We start from the raw sequence: 19,272 nt of genomic DNA on the forward strand, positions 1-19,272 counted from the left end.
GTAACTCATGTCTTTCCATATTCTTCATGCTCCATGGGTTAAAACATCCATTGAGTATCCATGGGTTACTCCATGGGTTTAGCCCAACCTGAAGAACTATAGATCATAAGCCCACATATATAAGAATGAATGATTTACACAATCAATCCCCGTATATTTAATTACTCTCTTTTTGATCACAAAATTAATTAAAAATTATTTCTTGATCAACACTAATTAAATAATATGATTTCATATTAATATATTAGAACTTATAATATATTAACAAATCATTAATATCCTTTTCTCAAAAAAGTCTATCCAAATTGTTCTGATGCCATGCAACCCAAATGGACCATGCCAATCGGGTCAAGTACATACCAATTATAGTAGTGGACTTAGACACTAATCCCATAGTCTCCCACTCGGATAAGTCTAAAAGTATTATTACGTATGACTCCAAAACCCGACTATCAATCGTAGCTCTTAAAGCCGCTGCCGTACTCTGAACAAATCAATGACTCGTCTATTAGATAAGAGATCATATATTCCTCCATTCTAGATATCATATGGACTGAGACATGGATTATAATCATTCTCTCTGTCCAATTGTTGTTTCCCGATTTCCGATTTATGACGACCGACTAATTGAACAAATCAAATCAGTCCAGGCTTAGCCAAGCACTTCGGGGTGCATCACTAAATCATCGAGGGACCCACAGATATCGCTTTTATCCCAACAAGGGTAAAAGGAAGGGATAAACTTCGACTCATATGCTTGTTCTACTACTTGTTGAATCATACACGAAGGCACGTTTTATAACATTGAGTTACCAATGCGTTTTTGTACAATTAATGTATAACCAACTCATATGCAACAACACACTAATTTAATAATATGATTTCATGTTAATATATTAGAACTTATAATATATTAACAAATCATTAATATCCTTTTCTCACAAAAGTCTATCCAAATTGTTCCGATGCCATGCAACCCAAATGGACCATGCCAATCGGGTCAAGTACATAGCAATTACAGTTATGGACTTAGACACTAATCCAAAACAAACATCAAAGTAAAAACGGTGGTGAGTTCATAAGTATTTTAGTTATATGAAGTATACTCTAAGTTTTTGGAAAAGTTCGCTGATTCCTCCAGGAAATCCCATATTTTCTAGATGTGATAAAATGATAACCACAATAGTTCCCTCTACAATTATTTAGTTTATACTAGTTATATATAACCTAATAACGAACAGACAGTTAAATGTGTGAATCTGCCCTAAGCCCACAACCAAACAAGGAACAGGAAGTAAGGCAGAAGTCAGACATTTCACTGCCTATCAGATACTACTTATATATAACTCTGATGTATAAACTAAGGAATTATAGAATTACCCACCAATGTTCCATATGAGGAAGTTATGATTTGGATGTTATATTTATGTAAACTCTCGGTTTAATGTAATTTACGACTTTCATTTAGATTGTAAGGCTAAAACGTGTTCTATCAAAAACTCAGTTTTCATGACACATAATTTCGTGTCGGTTCTGTTGCGGATCTTCGATTAGTCATAACTTTTTCGTTATAACTCGGGTTTCGGCATTCTTTATATGTACGGAAACCTTGTGACATATACTACGACTTAGATAAGATTATTTATTCTAAATAATCCTTTATCATAATGTCCTGTTTGACTTGAAATAATGGGTTGTTACAAATGCACCAGCCTCATCGGAATTTACAATCAGCCCCTCATCATCCGAACCTTCCTTCTCAGTAGCTTCTCTCTCTGCTTCCCTTGCAGTTACTTTCGAAACTAAACATAGCAGACCTCCCAGACTAATCTTTGTTTCTTCGGAAATTTGTTGAGCTTCGGATTCATGAGTTTTCAATAGATTGTACAAATCATTCAACGAAAAGTTATCAAAACTTTGTTGAGTTTTCACCATTAAACTCATGTTTCGCCATTCCTGGCGAAGTCCCATAACAAACATCAGATTGAACTCCATAGTTGACATGGTGATATCATATCGACTGCACTTGTAAGTTAGCGCATTCAGATGATCGTAGTACAATTCTCTTAATTCAACCAGGCAAATTTTCACTGAATTGATTTTTGTCTTTTCATTCCCTTGAAACTTCTCCTTCAAAGTGTTCCACATTTCTTTAGCAGTTTTACAACTACGAACGTAATTGCAAACAACAGGAGGTAGAGCACCTCTGAGTTCTATCATGCATTTCTTCTCATTCTTCGCCAATTTTCTATATTCTGAACAGCAGGAGGTGGACGAACATCACCGGTGATACACTTCCATCACTCTTCATAGATTCAATTCAAGTAGTCTTCCATCCGATCAGCCCACTGATCATAATACTCGGGAATCAGCATCGGAATTTTAGTCGATGAACCAAGGAGATGAGAATAGGACGTCATTGTGTTCATGTTGAAGTTCGCCATTAACCTACAGATGGAATTTGAGAAAAAATTGAATTTGAACAAAATTAAACAGATAAAACTCTTGATAATCACCAATCGAACACTCAAATAAGAAACTAGAACGCAGAATCAACTCATAACAGTGGATCTAGAATGAATTTATGATGCAAAAGAGCGGAAAATTAAAATCTAGAACTAGACTCAAAACTTTTGCAAAAATTCAGAAAAACATATCAAATCTGTATGAATCCTGCTCTGATACCAAATGTAGTTGCAATTCAATTGAGATTGAATATCTAGATCCGAGTTAAGTATGATTGATAAAGAAAAGAAGTAAATATAATCTGTTTGGCTCAAATTAGCTTTCAACGAGTACAGAGAGAATATAAAAAAGATTACACGAATGAGCAAAAGAGAAATTCTTATCTACTCTAGTACACTTACCTACTTATATGGAAGATGAAAGCGAACAAAAAATACAAGGGGCTAAAACACTACACTTCGTACATTAAGATACCCTTGTTAGAACTTTACAAACTAACGAACCTATCTAACATATTCAACACCTCACAACAAAATTGTCCTCTACAATGCCGTCTTAGGAAAATCTTCCTCCTGAATTCGCAGTTGATGGTACCGTGACCTTAGATCAATCTTGTAGAAGTAGCTTGATCCTTTTAGTTGATCAATTAATTCATTGATTCGAGGTAGGGGATAACGGTTCTTGATACTGAGTTTGTTCAGTTCTCGATAGTCTATGCACATGCGGAAAGATCCGTCCTTCTTTTCCACGAACAAGACCGGTGCTCCCCAAGGTGAGAAGCTAGGTCTGATGAATCCCTTGCTCAGCAGTTTGTTCAGTTGAGTAGACAATTCCTGCATTTCTACCGGTGCTAAGCGGTATGGGCATTTTTCTATGGGGTGGCTCCAGGAATCAAGTCGATTCTGAACTCGACTTGGAGCATGGGGGTATTCCGGAAGGCCTTTTGGGAATACATCGGGAAAGTTACACACTTCAGGAATATCTTTGATGACTTTCACTTCATTTTTCTCATCCACAACATGGGCTAAGAAGGTGTGGTATTCTTTGCGTAGGTACTTTTGAGCCTTGATGCAAGAGATGATTTATAGATCACGCCGGGTTTGTCGCCATAAATTACGAGGGTTTTGCTACTCGGTAGGTGAAGGCGAACGGCCTTATTATAACACAGGATATCAGCATGGTAAGGACTTAACCAATCTATGCCAATGATAACGTCAAACCTTCTTATTTTGACCGGCATTAGGTCGATTTGGAAGGAATGATTGTTTAGAGTTAGTGTGCATCCTATTTATATCTCTTTAGTGTTTTCTGTTTTTCCATTGGCCATTTCTACGGTGAATGTTTCATTTAACGATTGGGGTTTCTGTTTGAATAAGTGTTAAGCTAGTGGTTCACAAAACTTTTCTCCGCACCACTATCGAACAGTATGCATGCATAAGATTTATTGAGGAGAAACATACCAGTAACCACGGTGGGATCCCTCATGGCCTCTTCATGCCCCATTTCTAAAACCCTTCGAAATCCTCCGCCATTTCTGTATTGTGCCTTCGGGCACTCCCTCTTGAAATGCCCCGTCTCACCGCATCCGTAGCATGCTCGACTCACCCCAACATTAGCAGCTTGGGTGGTTTGGTGTGCTGGTGTTTTACAGAAACGGGCGGTATGCCCTTTATAGTTGTAATTGTTACATTTCATTTCTCGACAGGTCCCGTGGTGATGGTAGTTGCACTTGTTGCATTTTGGAAGAGTCCCAAAATATTGCTTGGCTGGTGCGGGGGGGGGGGGGGGGGGGAGGGGCGGTAGGGGCGATGTTGGCATGGAAAGCCACTTTTTGTTGTCTCTTGATCGGGTCTTGAGTGGGTTGGCCCTTTTTCTTATTCTTAAACTTCCTCTTGTTGTCTCCCCTCTTTCGTTGTTCGGGCGTAGGGGTTATAATTGATGGAATTTCAGCATTCTAACACTCCTATGGTGTACATGCAACCCTAGAAACCTTGAATCTATGTTTTACAAAGAGACATGCAAATTTGATTTTCCAAGGTTCTTATCCTAACTAGCATGGCATGGGGTACTTGTAATATAAAAACTAGTAGAATAACATACCTTTCTTGTTGCTTGAATTCCATAAGAACTTTGTGAGCCTAGCACCCCAAATGTGATGCCTCAAATGTTTCACACAAAACCACAACTCTTGGAATAACTTGAGAGAAGCACACTATCACTCAAAATCGGCTAGCCCTCCTTGTTCTTAACTATGTGCTGATTTTGCTAGCCTATGGGGTCTTTATATTGTGTGTTACAAGTAGGGTTACACCATGTAAACCCTAATTGACATGGCTTTTCATTTCCTCCACGATCCATGGGTTTTAACCTACATGGAGAATCCGTGGAGCTCCTAATGGATTTTAACCCAATCCAATAAAGTATGGATCATTAGCCCACTATATAAGAATGGATGATTTACACAATCAATCCCCATATATTTAATTAGTCTCTTTTTGATCCCAAAATTAATTCCAAATTAATTCTTCATCAATACTAATTAAATAATATGATTTCATATTAATATATTATAACTTATAATATATTAACAAATCATAAGTGTCCTTATTCTCATTTTGTCTATCCAATTATCATGATGCCATGCAACCCAAATGAACCATGCCAACCGGGTCAAGTACATACCATAAATAGTTATGGACTTAGACACCTTATCCAACAGTCTCCCACTTGGATAAGTCTAATAACTATAACTGCAAGTATGACTTCAGGAACCGATCACCAATCGTAGCTCTTTCAAAGTATCGCGAAACTAAGATGACCTGTCATTTAAGATAAGTGATCATATAATCCTCTACTCTCAAGATATCAGTCGGACAAATACATGAAACAATCTCGTACTTATTGCCCAACAGTTTGTTTCCCGATTTCTTATTTGTTTCAAATAGAACTAAACTGAACACATCAATTTGGTTCTGACCGGGCCCATATATCGCTTGTAATCCTTTAAGGAGTAGAAGGAAAAGATAAACTTCGACTCATATGCTTGTACTAACTACTTGTTGCATCATATACAAAAGCACATTTTTGAACATCGAGTTACCAATGCGTTTTCGTTAATCAATGTATAACCAACTCATAGTCAACAACTCATATCTATAGGTTTGAAGACTTATATAATATTACCGTCTCACGATCACTCAAGATAAATTCCATGAAGTGATACAAGTGAGCGTGTGTTGAATCCAATACTCAGAACTTATGAGCACTCATGACTATTGTATCAACTAGCACCTTAGACATCTACAAACCCAATTCATGACAGTCTTGATTCATATCTACTTCCAACATATGAATGACTGTGGATAGTTTGAATAAAGTAATTATTCTAGAAGTCAAAACATTCAAAATGGAAATGATAGTAAACGATTGACGGAAGATAGTAACACTTTACTTATAAATAAATAACAACTTTTATTTAATCATCAAACATCAATTACACTTTACAAATTTCAAAAGCTATCTAATTTCTAAAACTAATATCATCCTTTAGCCCAATGCGCCTTGCATGTTGAAGATGCTTAACCCTACTCAGTCCCTTCGTGAGGGGATCCGTTGGGTTCTCATCTGATGATACCCTCTTTGCGACGTGGAGTCCTTCTTCTATTTGAGGTCTAATGAAATGGTATTTTATGTCGATGTGTCTGGATCTCATGTTATGTGACAACCCGAAATTTTTTTGCTTTTAAAGCTCAGTCAATCAACTCAATAGAGTGTCAGACTCATTGGTAATGAGTTCTATCCTGGTTAAAGGTCATTCTAAGGAGTTTAAGCCTAGTACACTTAAGGAATGAGTGTTAGAATGTACCTGCTAGAGACACTGTACAACAAATCAAGCCTTAACCTCATTATAAGGAGTTCACGGCCACAATGCCAATGAGTTTACGGCCGTAAACTCATGTGGCCATAAAATCAGGTCCATATATGTGGTCCTTGATCATTTCCAGCCATTTCTCACATTCCAACCTCAAGAACACTTCAATTCTCTCTCAACTATCATCCCGATCTTCACTCGAGATCTTAAAAAACGTAAGTGTTTTTTCCTTGATTTGTTGTTACACTTCATCTCCTAGTTACACTCTTTGATTTCATCCATGGAAATCAACTTTTCTTAGATCTTCAAGTTTCACCAAGAACACCAAGAATACACACTAGTGTTCTTGGCCCAGATCGACCATTTCAAGCCTCTATATCGTAAGTACTCTCCCCTATACTTGATATCTAGTTAATACTCATGCTTAGAGCCTTGAAATCATCAAGAATGAAGGACCAAAAGGAGTTTACGGCTAAGCCATCTCCCCTGACCGAAAACCCCTATAAGTATGCCATTTGAGCCTTAAACTCTTCCTAAGGCTTGGACTTCAGGCTAGAACACTCCCTTGTGCTTTGTAAGACCTTGAATAATCACCAAACTCATCATTTAGATGCTTTTAAGGGGGGGGGGGGGAATACAAGTTGAACACAATGATAATTGTGTAAATGATTGCTATAAACATCTTTCAAAAGATTGCTTATGTCGTTTATAAGTGATCAAAACATTTCAAAAACTCTTTGAAAAGTTATGTTACTTTATAGTTTTACGAAACTCCGTTTTTAAAGTACATGCATAACTTAGTTGATGAAAGAGTCTTTTCAGTAATAGTTCAAGGAAAAACACTAGTAAACTATAATAGGTATTGTTTAGGAAGACACTACTCATTACTTCTAGTACAATGAAGCATACAAAAAGTCAGTTCATACACGAGTCAGAACACACTATTATGAGAAACAATACACACTATACACCATACAAGAGGATATACTATGCACTAGTACAGAAAGAACATTACTACACTATAACTTACTATACAAACACTGTTATACGATAAATTAATGTGACATACTATTTAAGGATACAACAATACCGTGTTGTATCAATTTGTAACCAGAGTCTCCTGGAGGGAGAGCGGGCATCTGGTGTATAGATCTATACGGGACAAACACTCCCACACCCTGACTGCTAGCTACAGTCCCAGCCAATAAGGCCAAGGGGTGACAAATGTCACCTCACTACATATGACACCGGAGGGTCATCTTTTATTCAGTCGTCGATCAACGTGGTTACATACGAGTTCACATTTGAAGGGTCCAGTTAGTGGTTTGGTCTAGGCTTTCATTGTAATAGTTCCTTTTGAGTCTTTATTATGGTTTAGTGAGTTGTTTAGCAGTTTACGACCCTGTGGTGAGTTTACGGCCGTAATCCTGTTTACGGTCGTAAACCCAGTTTCCGGCCCAAGTTCCCTATATATAGAGGTTGTCTAGGTCATTGTTACTTGTTGATGCCACAGAGTTCACGGTCAAGTAATATCGAGTTGTACCAGACGTTTTTCAGCAATAAACGTGTGCAAGCTTGATTTCTCTTCTTCTTCTACTCATATTCTGATTACTTTTGATTGTTTGATTGCTTGATCATTGGTAAAGATCTGTTTTAGGACCTTACAATTCATATCAGATCAAAACCAGTGTCAAAGCATCATTCAATCGAGTTTTCGGCCGTTTAAACGTATACTCTTCGCTGTTCGAGATTGGGTTTGGTGTTTTCGTTGCTAAAGGGATCGAATCTACTCCAAAATCGTGTTTTGAAGAATTTCTGGGAGTTTAATGCCAAGAGATTACGGCCGTAAACCCAGTTTACAGCCGTAAACTCAAGAACATTCATAAACCGTAAACTGTGTTCTTGGACCGTAAACAAAGCATCTTCAATAACGTAAACTAAGATTCAAAAATCGTAAACACAAGACCGTAAACACTCTAGCCGTAAACGTCCGACCGTAAACTCAGTTTACGGTCGTAAACACCTTGACCGGAAACTCATTTTTGACATTATTTCTGTTTTATTTTCTGATTTAAAATTTAATCATCAATGGATTCTCAAAGTCAAACATATCTTCATGAACTGGATACTGTCATGGGCACAACCACACGTATTCCCAGACTACTGTCTGCAGATGGTTTTCCTAAATGGAAATACCGGATTGAGAAGTACATTAAAATGAAAGACTTCAAAGTTTGGAGAAGCATCATCAAGGGTCCTGTCCGAATTACTATGACGGTTGGAGGACAAGTGATTGAAAAAGCAATTGAGAACTATACAAATGATGATTTTGAGAAAGTTGAAGAACAGGGAAGGGCTTTGGCCACTCTGACCATGGCTTTATCTCCTGATATAGCTCAAGGTTTCAGAGAGTATACTTCAGCTAAGGATCCGTAGGTAGCCTTGATTGAGGTGTATGAAGGAAATGAAGACATGAAGGAAAGCCGCCAGGATATGTTGCGACAGAAATTCAACATGTTTAACTATATTCTCGGAGAAACCCTAGAGGCATAGCTGCAGCGATTCACATCTCTCACTACTGAAATGAACATATTTGGGATCTTCTTGACCAAGTCCGAGATAAACAAAAAGCTACTGAATGCTCTTCCAAAGTCATGGGACATGAATGTTGTTGTTATTAAGAAGACCAAGGATCTGAATTGCCTTACTCTTGCTGAAACAATGGCGATTATCAAAGCTTGTGATATTGATGATAAACAGCGAAAGATTAACCATGTGAATTTGTATTCGACTTCAAATCTCGGAATTTCCTCTAACAATGCTCTTTCATCGGTCATCTCTTCCTCAGGTCGAGGATTTGCTGTTCAACAACCTCAGATTCAAACCTTTACTACCGCATCATCCATGCCTCATTCTCAAAGCCAGCCATTCGTCACTCCACAAGTTGTTCCCACCTCCAATGTGCCAGTTATAGCCTCTTCCTTAAACACAAAGGAAAGTGATGAAAATCTTGCTCTTGCTACAAGACTTGTTAACTGCTATAATGCTTTTGTAGCTGGAGAGCTTCCACCTCAGTTGTCATTTGCTGATCTGGATCAGATTCATCCAGAAGATGTGGAAGAGATGGATATTACGTGGCAAATTTCTATTACAGTGTTCAGGGCGAAGCAGTTTGCTAAAAAGATAGGGAAAAATAACTGGGGGATGAATGCTGATAAAAAGGTAGGGTTCAATAAGGGAAAGTTGCGATGTTTCAATTGTCATGAGCCAAGTCATTTTGTTCGTGAGTGCCCGAAACCGGATCGAAGGTTGAACAATGACAGGACGATGGTTGCGGTGGGAAACAATCGTGGAGGTGTTGTGGCTAGAAGTGAGACTGCTGTGGTTGCTCAGTCATTTAACTGGGAGGACCAGATTCAGGACCAGATTCAAGCTCTCCAATGTGCCAGTTATAGCCTCTTCCTCAAACACAAAGGAAAGTGATGAAAATCTTGCTCTTGCTACAGGACTTGTTAACTGCTATAATGCTTTTGTAGCTGGAGAGCTTCCACCTCAGTTGTCATTTGCTGATCTGGATCAGATTCATCCAGAAGATGTGGAAGAGATGGATATTACGTGGCAAATTTCTATTGCAGTGTTCAGGGCGAAGCAGTTTGCTAAAAAGATAGGGAAAAATAACTGGGGGATGAATGCTGATAAAAAGGTAGGGTTCAATAAGGGAAAGTTGCGATGTTTCAATTGTCATGAGCCAAGTCATTTTGCTCGTGAGTGCCCGAAACCAGATCGAAGGTTGAACAATGACAGGACGATGGTTGCGGTGGGAAACAATCGTGGAGGTGTTGTGGCTAGCAGTGAGACTGCTGTGGTTGCTCAGTCATTTGACTGGGAGGACCAGATTCAGGCTCTGAACATTTCAAAACCTGAAAATGCTCACCTAGCCCAAATCAATGATGATGCTCCTTTGAAGAATGATGCAGCCGATCCTGAAGAACAGATGATGGAGCTGCAGTTTCCACTGATGGTATCTTCTACTTCCGAGCCCAAGAAACGCGAGGTAAGTTTACATACTTGTGTCTCAGGCATGTATTGATTATGTTAAAAATCTTCATGACAAAATAGCATCATTACGTAGAGAAGTAGAGGATCTTAGATATGAGGGCTATCAACTTAGAAAAGGACAAAACCCCCTAAAGGCCCAGTTAGAAACAAAAATAAAGGACTTTAAGAGAATTCAGGAAGACTAAAGTGAAAAATGTGAAAATTATGATTATATCAAGAGACAGAATGATGAGTTAATTACTGAGCTTGATACATTAAAGAGACAATTTGAAACTGCAAATTTTGATTTTAAAAGGTTTGATGTATCAAGCGAGGTAGTTGCTGTCACACCCCGATCCTTGTCGGAATCGATCAAGGCGTGATATATTGTTCAAAGTCTCATGACAACTATGTTATAATATGATTAGATTCAATTAAGTACTAAGTATGCAAACAAGATCCACCACATACAAATACAAATCCAAATACGAACAACATTTATTACATCAAATTTAAATAGTCTTGTGGATTTCTAAGGCACAACCTATTTGTCATCAACTTCATTCTTCAAATCTGCATCATGGGTAAAAACAAGTCAACTACGAGAGTTGGTGAGTAATCTAATTTTAGTAGAGAAAATTGTGAAGTTGAAACATTTATAATTTGAAATTTGTTTTCTTTTGAAGTCGGCAAACAATTGTATTTGAGATAACGGTTTATAAATCAAAAATTGATTAACAAATGATAACAACAACAATAAGTCCTCACCCTATATATACATATGTATATATATAAAAATATATATAGGATGGAGCATCTAATCATCATACACACTCAACCACGTGCGATCAATCACCTTAGCGTCCCAAGGCGGTGTGGTCAACCCAATAGCGCTATTATTGTCCATAACGTACCTCAAGAATACGGGCATAGTCATGGAGATTAGACTAAAAATGGTAATGCACTACAAGTACATGTAGCGTAAACAAACAATAGTTATACAATTAATGACTCACGTATAAATGTCCCAACAATGTCTAAATTGTGATAAAACAATAAAGTAAAGTTGGAACATATTAGAACCACATGATACACCCCAAAAGTATTGAAAATTATAAAGTATGGGGTAGATTACTCACTTTAGTCCCAAAACGAAATGCTTATGTCGTACAATAGACGGTTCGGGTCAAAATGGCGTAGAACCTAATATAATTAATAGTTTTGGTTTAGGAACTGCTAAACGAGAATGGAGTATTAATACAAATAATTAAACACATATTCTTATATTAGATGAATTAACAATAATTCATTTTGATTAGAATATTAAGATATTCATTTGTTAAATGAATTTTAAATGGAATTAATTACTTTGCATAATTAATTTATATTTTCAATTTAGGCCAGATTTTAATAATTTCTTATTAAAATAATAACTTGCCCAATTATAATTATTTACAGATTTTAACAATTATTTATATGAAATAATCGTTAAAATGCATTTTTACATGCTTAAATACTTAGGAAAATGGTTTTAAATAGTAAACAGTATTGAAAAATTATGAAATTATTAGGAAATCATTACTTCATACAATATTAATTACTGTAAAATTTTTATATTTTTCTGAACTGTTTTAGTATTTATTTAATACTTTAATGATTAAACAACAATAAAATCCGGGAAAAATAATAAATGATTCCTAAAAATTCTTTAAAATTAACCATAGTTTTATAACATGATATAGAGCCCATTGTATAAGTTTCGGATATTTGTGACTATGGGAAGTATTTTTTATATATTTCATTATTAATTAATCAATAAATCATAAATAATAGTAAACAGTAATATAAATGCATGAAACTTCATAAATTATGTTTAATCAATATATTGGTCATCCCAGAATTTTCTCAGAATTTATTGAATGCAAAAAGTATTTTATGTGAATTATTGCCCTACTTTATTGCAATAATTATAGTAATTCAATAAAAATAAGTTATTTTCTGAAAATTTACAGAACTTCTTATTTTATTGATGGGATTCTGAGAAAAATCTGGTTTATGCATAAAATGAGTTTTAGATAGTTTGGTGGATTTAATTTGTTTCTTGTATGAATTTGAAACTTTTAACAACATACCTTGATGAATGCTTCAAGAGGGATGAAGATTGGAGTATAATAGATTGTTCTTGGCTGGAATATGAGTATTTCTTGGATGAATTTCGAGATTGAGAGTGAGAGAAAGAATAGAGAAGGTTTAAGTGGTGAAGACAATAATGTGTTGGGAGAAAAAGGAAAGGAAAGTGGATGGGAGGTGTGAGTGGGAGACCATGGGAATAATCTTTGTGCTTTTGGTGGTCTTCATAATTTCCCACTAACACAAACATCTTTTACATAATTAATATAAGAGTTTTATAAAATTTAAAGTAAAGTTTATAAAAATAGAGTTTTATAAAATTTAATGTAAAGTTTATAAAAATGGAGTTTTATAAAAGATAGGTTATCATTTGATTATAACAATCTACTTTGATTTGAAGTTTAATTATAGCATTCAAGTTTGATTCTTTTAATTTAATTAGAGCATTATACTTTGATTTGATTTTAATATGGTATCATAATTTAATTGGATTATAGTTATAACGTTGTACTATACTATGTTGCTATTAACGTCAATTTATATCGTAGTGTATGGGTTTTGATCCTATTAGCGTCAAGTAATCTTGAGTAGGGTTTATTAAATTTCCAATGTTGTTTAGCACTGTAAAGGCTAAGGAAAATCAAACACACGAATTTTCCAAATGATGTTTTCTCATTAAAGTAGCGAATTGTACAATTATTACATAACGTAAACCCTAACATACAAGGGTTAAGGGAGTTGACCGGTTTGACTTGTTGACTTAGTTTGACTTTGCCTTGACCAAAATTTGACGGTTGTCACATCATCCCCCCGTTAGAAGGAATTTCGTCCCGAAATTTTCATTTTGATTGGGATTTCGAGAGTTTGGGAAGAGATGTGGATACTTTTGTTTCATCTGATCCTCGCGTTCCCAAGTGAATTCGGGTCCTCGTTTAGCGTTCCAGCGGACCTTCACAATGGGAATACGACTTTGCTTTGTTCTTTTGATCTCTCGATCCATGATTTCTACCGGTTCTTCCACGAAGTGGAGACTCTCGTTAATTTCAATTTCGTCACGAGGTATCACGAGGGTCTCGTCGGATAGATTTTGTCAATCATATCTTCGGGGTTAAAATATAGTTTTATTAGTTACCTATAGCGACGACTCGTTGTCACCACAGGTTTAATCTATTACGATGACTTGTTGTCGCTATAGGTTTTTAACAAGGGCCAACGACATACCTATAGCGACACACAAGTCATAATTTGCATGCGTGAAGACTTGGAAACTAGTACGTAGCTTCAAAGTCAAGAATATGCAGTAGGCATGTGATGCATTAAATGCATGAGGCACACAAGTCGTAATTTTCAGCACCATATACGTATATGTGTGTGAATTGAAGAAGAAGGTTACGGCTCAAAGAATATATATATTCATTTTCTTCTTCATTTGTTAGATACACAATAACCATAACATCATAGACTATATATATTCAATTTCGTTTGTAATTTTCACTAGTTTATATTCCGCGAGTGTTACCGAAATCATTTATCAATTTTTCGGAAGTGCTTAACTTGTTTTGTTGCATTCCCACAACTTGCTATTAATTACTTCTCCCACTTCACTTATATAAATCATCACATTCTTATCGCGACTTTTAACTTCTCCCTCACAAATGGATCCACCTGCAGATCACCAAAACCCCATAGATGACCTCGATTGGTTTCAATACTTTGATCATCAAGATCTTTTTAGGTATATATATAAACGTTACTCATTACACCATCTTTCGCACAGAAAAGTGATTTTGTCGACATTGATCAAAACATGGTTTGGATTTGTAGTGATCAAAAAGAGTCTTTCATCGTGTTGGATTTGATTATCTTGAGTTTTTTTTTTTTTTTTTTTTGGATTTTTGCAGTGGTAACATGCTCGACCATCGTGATTACGAGTTGTCGGAAAAATTGCATGAAGTGCTCGATCTGAACGTTTCCACAGTACTTAACAAAGATCAAAACATCATTTCTAGAAATGAGTTTCACGATTTAGATCCCCTTAAAGACATAAGCTTATGGGATTGTTGGGAGGATGGTAATTTACCATTGGTTAGTTTCAGTGAAGACTGTAAATCCGGTGGTGAGGCTACATGTAGTTCTAGTGCTGCCACCACTGATCACGGTGGGCGGAAGGTGGTAAAGAGATTGAGACCATTGGAGTTTGAAGAGATAGCGAAGTACTTTGAGATGCCGATAATCATGACAGCAAAGGAACTAGGGATAGGGATAACATTGTTGAAGAATAGATGCAGAGAGCTAAACATAAACAGATGGCCTCATAGAAAACTTACGAGCCTACAATCCCTCATTCAAAATGCCAAGGTAAATTACGATAATAACCTTCTATACATTACTCATGCATGCATGCCTGCACTTGGTAACCAAAGTAGTTTTGGTATTTTCTAAAATTTTAATTATTAGTTTCTTTATAACATAAACAATGGCCCTAGGCATATTCCACATCAAATCAATTGATTTACTACGATTTCCTGATTTATATTTATATAAGCTTAACTCATTGTAAATTTTGTGAACTCACACGAAAAATATATTGCATCTACCTTTTTTTTAAAAAAAAAAACTAGGAGTTGGGATTAAAGGAGGAGATAGAGACGTTAGAAGGGCACAAGAAGATGATGGAGAAATTGCCAGGTATGGAATTGACAGAAAGAACAAAGAAGCTTAGGCAAGCTTGCTTGAAAGCTATTTATAAGCAGAGAGGACTTAACAATCCTTAGTCCTTACCTTTTCTTTTAGCCATTTTGTTATAATTAGTGGATTTTAATCTACATTGTATGTGTTTTTCTCTTGATAGTTTGATACCCTTTTTAGTTTCATTGTGTTTGTCTATTGATTTTTAATGCAGAAAATTTTGTATAATTTGGGTATTATAGTTTGTATTATGTATTTAGCTATGTTCTAGATTGCCGACACGACTACGCTGACGACTCTATACCAGAGGTCTATATAAATAGACTTATGAATTTAGTAGGAATAACTTGATTATAATCTTGTGATTTGTTCCATGTCTGATCCACTCCTAAGATTCACTCGACATGCCCCCAGTTATGTGTAATTAAAATTTTATTAGACTGTTGATGCTAATGAGTCTACCCTGAATATCTTCGATCTTCTTTTCTTTGACCTTTGTTTCCACCACATGGGCTAAGAAAGCCATATATTCTTTTCGTAGATATGATCGAGCTTGAGTACATGACATAAGACTAAGCTTTTTCGAATGAGTCTCGCCATAAATACGAAGACTTTGACCGTCGGCGAGAGGAATACGAATGAACTTATCGTAACATACTATTTCAGCATGGTTTTGGGATAGCCAATACATTCCTACGATGATGTCGAAGCTACCAAGTTCCATAGGAACTAAATTGACAGAAAATTTATGACCGCAAAAATCGAAAGTGTAATCTTGGATGACTGCATTGAGTGAAACGTATTTTCCATCGGCGACTTCTACGGTAAAGTACCCATCAAGAATCGTGCGAGATGTGTGAAGTATGGGCTCAAATTCCAAAGACACAAAACTTTTAGCGGCACCTGAATCAAAAAGTACTGACGCGTAGCAGTCATTTATGAGAAACATACCATTTACGACCTTGTTATCGGTCTTTGCTTGGGTTGCGGTAATGACAAAGGCTCGGCCTTTGGGAGCTGGAACCTGCATTGTTGGATTTGCCTGGGCTTGGGTTTTGATGATATTGACTAGCCTAGGACACGCGTTTCTGAAATGGGTGGGGTCACCACAGTTGAAGCATGTTCCAGTTGGATACCGGGTTTGTGTTTGCTGATTTGAGGGTAGATAGAGTGGTCGCTGAGTTTTTTGTGCACGACATGTGTCCGCCAAGTGGCCATAGCGACCACAATTCGTACAGAGGCGACACGGGCTGGTGGTCATATGGTGATAGTTACAGTGGTTACAGAGGGGGTGAGGTCCGGTATACGGCTTTTTATTCGGTTGGGCTTGTGGGGTGACTTGGGTGATAGGAGTAGCAGGGGTAATAACAGCATGGTTGTGGTGATGACTTTTCCGCTTCTTTTTGTCATGTCGGTGGGAGGACTCGGACTTGACAATTAGGGGGGTCTCAGGCGTCGGCTTTTCAGTTGACATCTTTGAACCCTTGCGTGGGAGGACACCATCGTTCATATTGTCCTCGTTGAGTTGACCTGCTATTTCAATGGCGGATTCTAGGGTAGATGGCCTGCTCATGGTCACCGAATCACGGATCTGGCGTGGTAACCCTTTGATGTAGCGGCGTATTGCAGTTTTCATAGGTTGAACCATGTGAGGTAGGAGTCTCGAGAGATCATGGAATCTATTGGTGTAGGTCGCGTTGTCGCCTCCCACCTGTTTCAGATTCCAGAATTCATCCTCGAGAGTTTGCAATTCGCTGTCAGGGCAGAACTTCTCCATCATGCGTTCCTTTAGTTTTGACCAGGTCATTCCCAAGGCAACAACCTCTCCCTTTGCCCGTTTTTCTAGGTTCCACCATGTGATAGCATGACCTTGGAGGCATCCTGTAGCATGACGGACCATCAGGTCCTCAGGACACTCGCTATGGATGAAAGTACTCTCCATTTCTTCAATCCATGTGAGGAGTGCGGTGGCACCATCGATGCCTTTGAAGTAAGGCGGATTGCAGTTACGAAAGTGCTTGAACAAGCAACGAGGAGTGGTTGCTGGAGCTTGTGGCTGAAGAGAATGAAGTTGGGTTGCAATTGTTGGGATGACGTTTGCTACCTCCTTGGCGATAAGCGCAGCTAGCCTTCGGTTGTTGCGAGCAGCGTATGGGGGTCGCAATGCCATCAACGAGAAACACGCATATGGACTTGTGAGTTATTTGTAAATTGATTATGGAAATAAAGTTTTTAGACATTGTTGGGTAAAATAATTGTAAAACACTTGTTGGGCCATGGTTAGGAGTGTTGGGCACCTTTTGGGCTTTCCATGGTTACTAAATGTGAAACATGTAGCACTTGCGTGGGCCCCCACAAAACTAAGTTTTCACATGTCTTTCCCACTACTAGGCCCATTAGGGAACTTAATAGTCCAATGAGTTGGCCATTTTGGAGTGTATCCTTTCGGATACGTTTGATAAGGTCGGGTATTTTGATGGCTCAAAAGTAATGTGAATGACGCGCTTTGGCCTATAGGTTTGGGAACTCTCGCCTTTGGTCCCCAGATAAGCAAACTGGTCCCTCGGTTGATTGGGATGTATACGAATGCTTGCCTAGTCAGGACTTTCGGGCTACCGGCACCTCCCCCTTCCAGTTACTACGCGTCCATTACTATGATCCTACCCAACTAGAGTGGATGACTTTGAATTTCCTATGAGCTCTAAGGAATATATATGTATATACATTTTTTTTAAACCACTTGAATATGTGTGTGATTTTCAGAGAAAGAGGAGAATATTCACCAGTGTATGCACACATATAAGTGTCAGGACTAATATGTATGCACTTAAGGGAGCAATTAACACACAAAGGTATTCCTAGGATTTTCTAAGTGTGAATTGCATTCAGTTGTGTGTGCATTTTATAAACTAGCATACGAGAGGACCCTAGAGGCTATAGACTAGGTCAAGGCAATTAACCTAATTCCCTATAGTCAAGGGCTCTGATACCAATCTGTCACACCCCGATCCTTGTCGGAATCGATCAAGGCATGATATATTGTTCAAAGTCTCATGACAACTATGTTATAATATGATTAGATTCAATTAAGTACTAAGTATGCAAACAAGATCCACCACATACAAATACAAATCCAAATATGAACAACATTTATTACATCAAATTTAAATAGTCTTGTGGATTTCTAAGGCACAACCTATTTTTCATCAACTTCATTCTTCAAATCTGCATCATGGGTAAAAACAAGTCAACTACGAGAGTTGGTGAGTAATCTAATTTTAGTAGAGAAAATTGTGAAGTTGAAACATTTATAATTTGAAATTTGTTTTCTTTTGAAGTCGGCAAACAATTGTATTTGAGATAACGGTTTATAAATCAAAAATTGATTAACAAATGATAACAACAACAATAAGTCCTCACCCTATATATACATATGTATATATATATAAATATATATAGGATGGAGCATCTAATCATCATACACACTCAACCACGTGCGATCAATCACCTTAGCGTCCCAAGGCGGTGTGGTCAACCCAATAGCGCTATTATTGTCCATAACGTACCTCAAGAATACGGGCATAGTCATGGAGATTAGACTAAAAATGGTAATGCACTACAAGTACATGTAGCGTAAACAAACAATAGTTATACAATTAATGACTCACGTATAAATGTCCCAACAATGTCTAAATTGTGATAAAACAATAAAGTAAAGTTGGAACATATTAGAACCACATGATACACCCCAAAAGTATTGAAAATTATAAAGTATGGGGTAGATTACTCACTTTAGTCCCAAAACGAAATGCGTGTGTCGTACGATAGACGGTTTGGGTCAAAATGGCGTAGAACCTAATATAATTAATATTTTTGGTTTAGGAACTGCTAAACGAGAATGGAGTATTAATACAAATAATTAAACACATATTCTTATATTAGATGAATTAACAATAATTCATTTTGATTAGAATATTAAGATATTCATTTGTTAAATGAATTTTAAATTGAATTAATTACTTTGCATAATTAATTTATATTTTCAATTTAGGCCAGATTTTAGTAATTTCTTATTAAAA

The sequence above is a fragment of the Lactuca virosa genome, chromosome 1, assembly GCF_052849685.1.
Source record: "Lactuca virosa cultivar CGN04683 chromosome 1, Lactuca_virosa_CGN04683_v6, whole genome shotgun sequence".
NCBI lineage: Eukaryota > Viridiplantae > Streptophyta > Magnoliopsida > Asterales > Asteraceae > Lactuca > Lactuca virosa.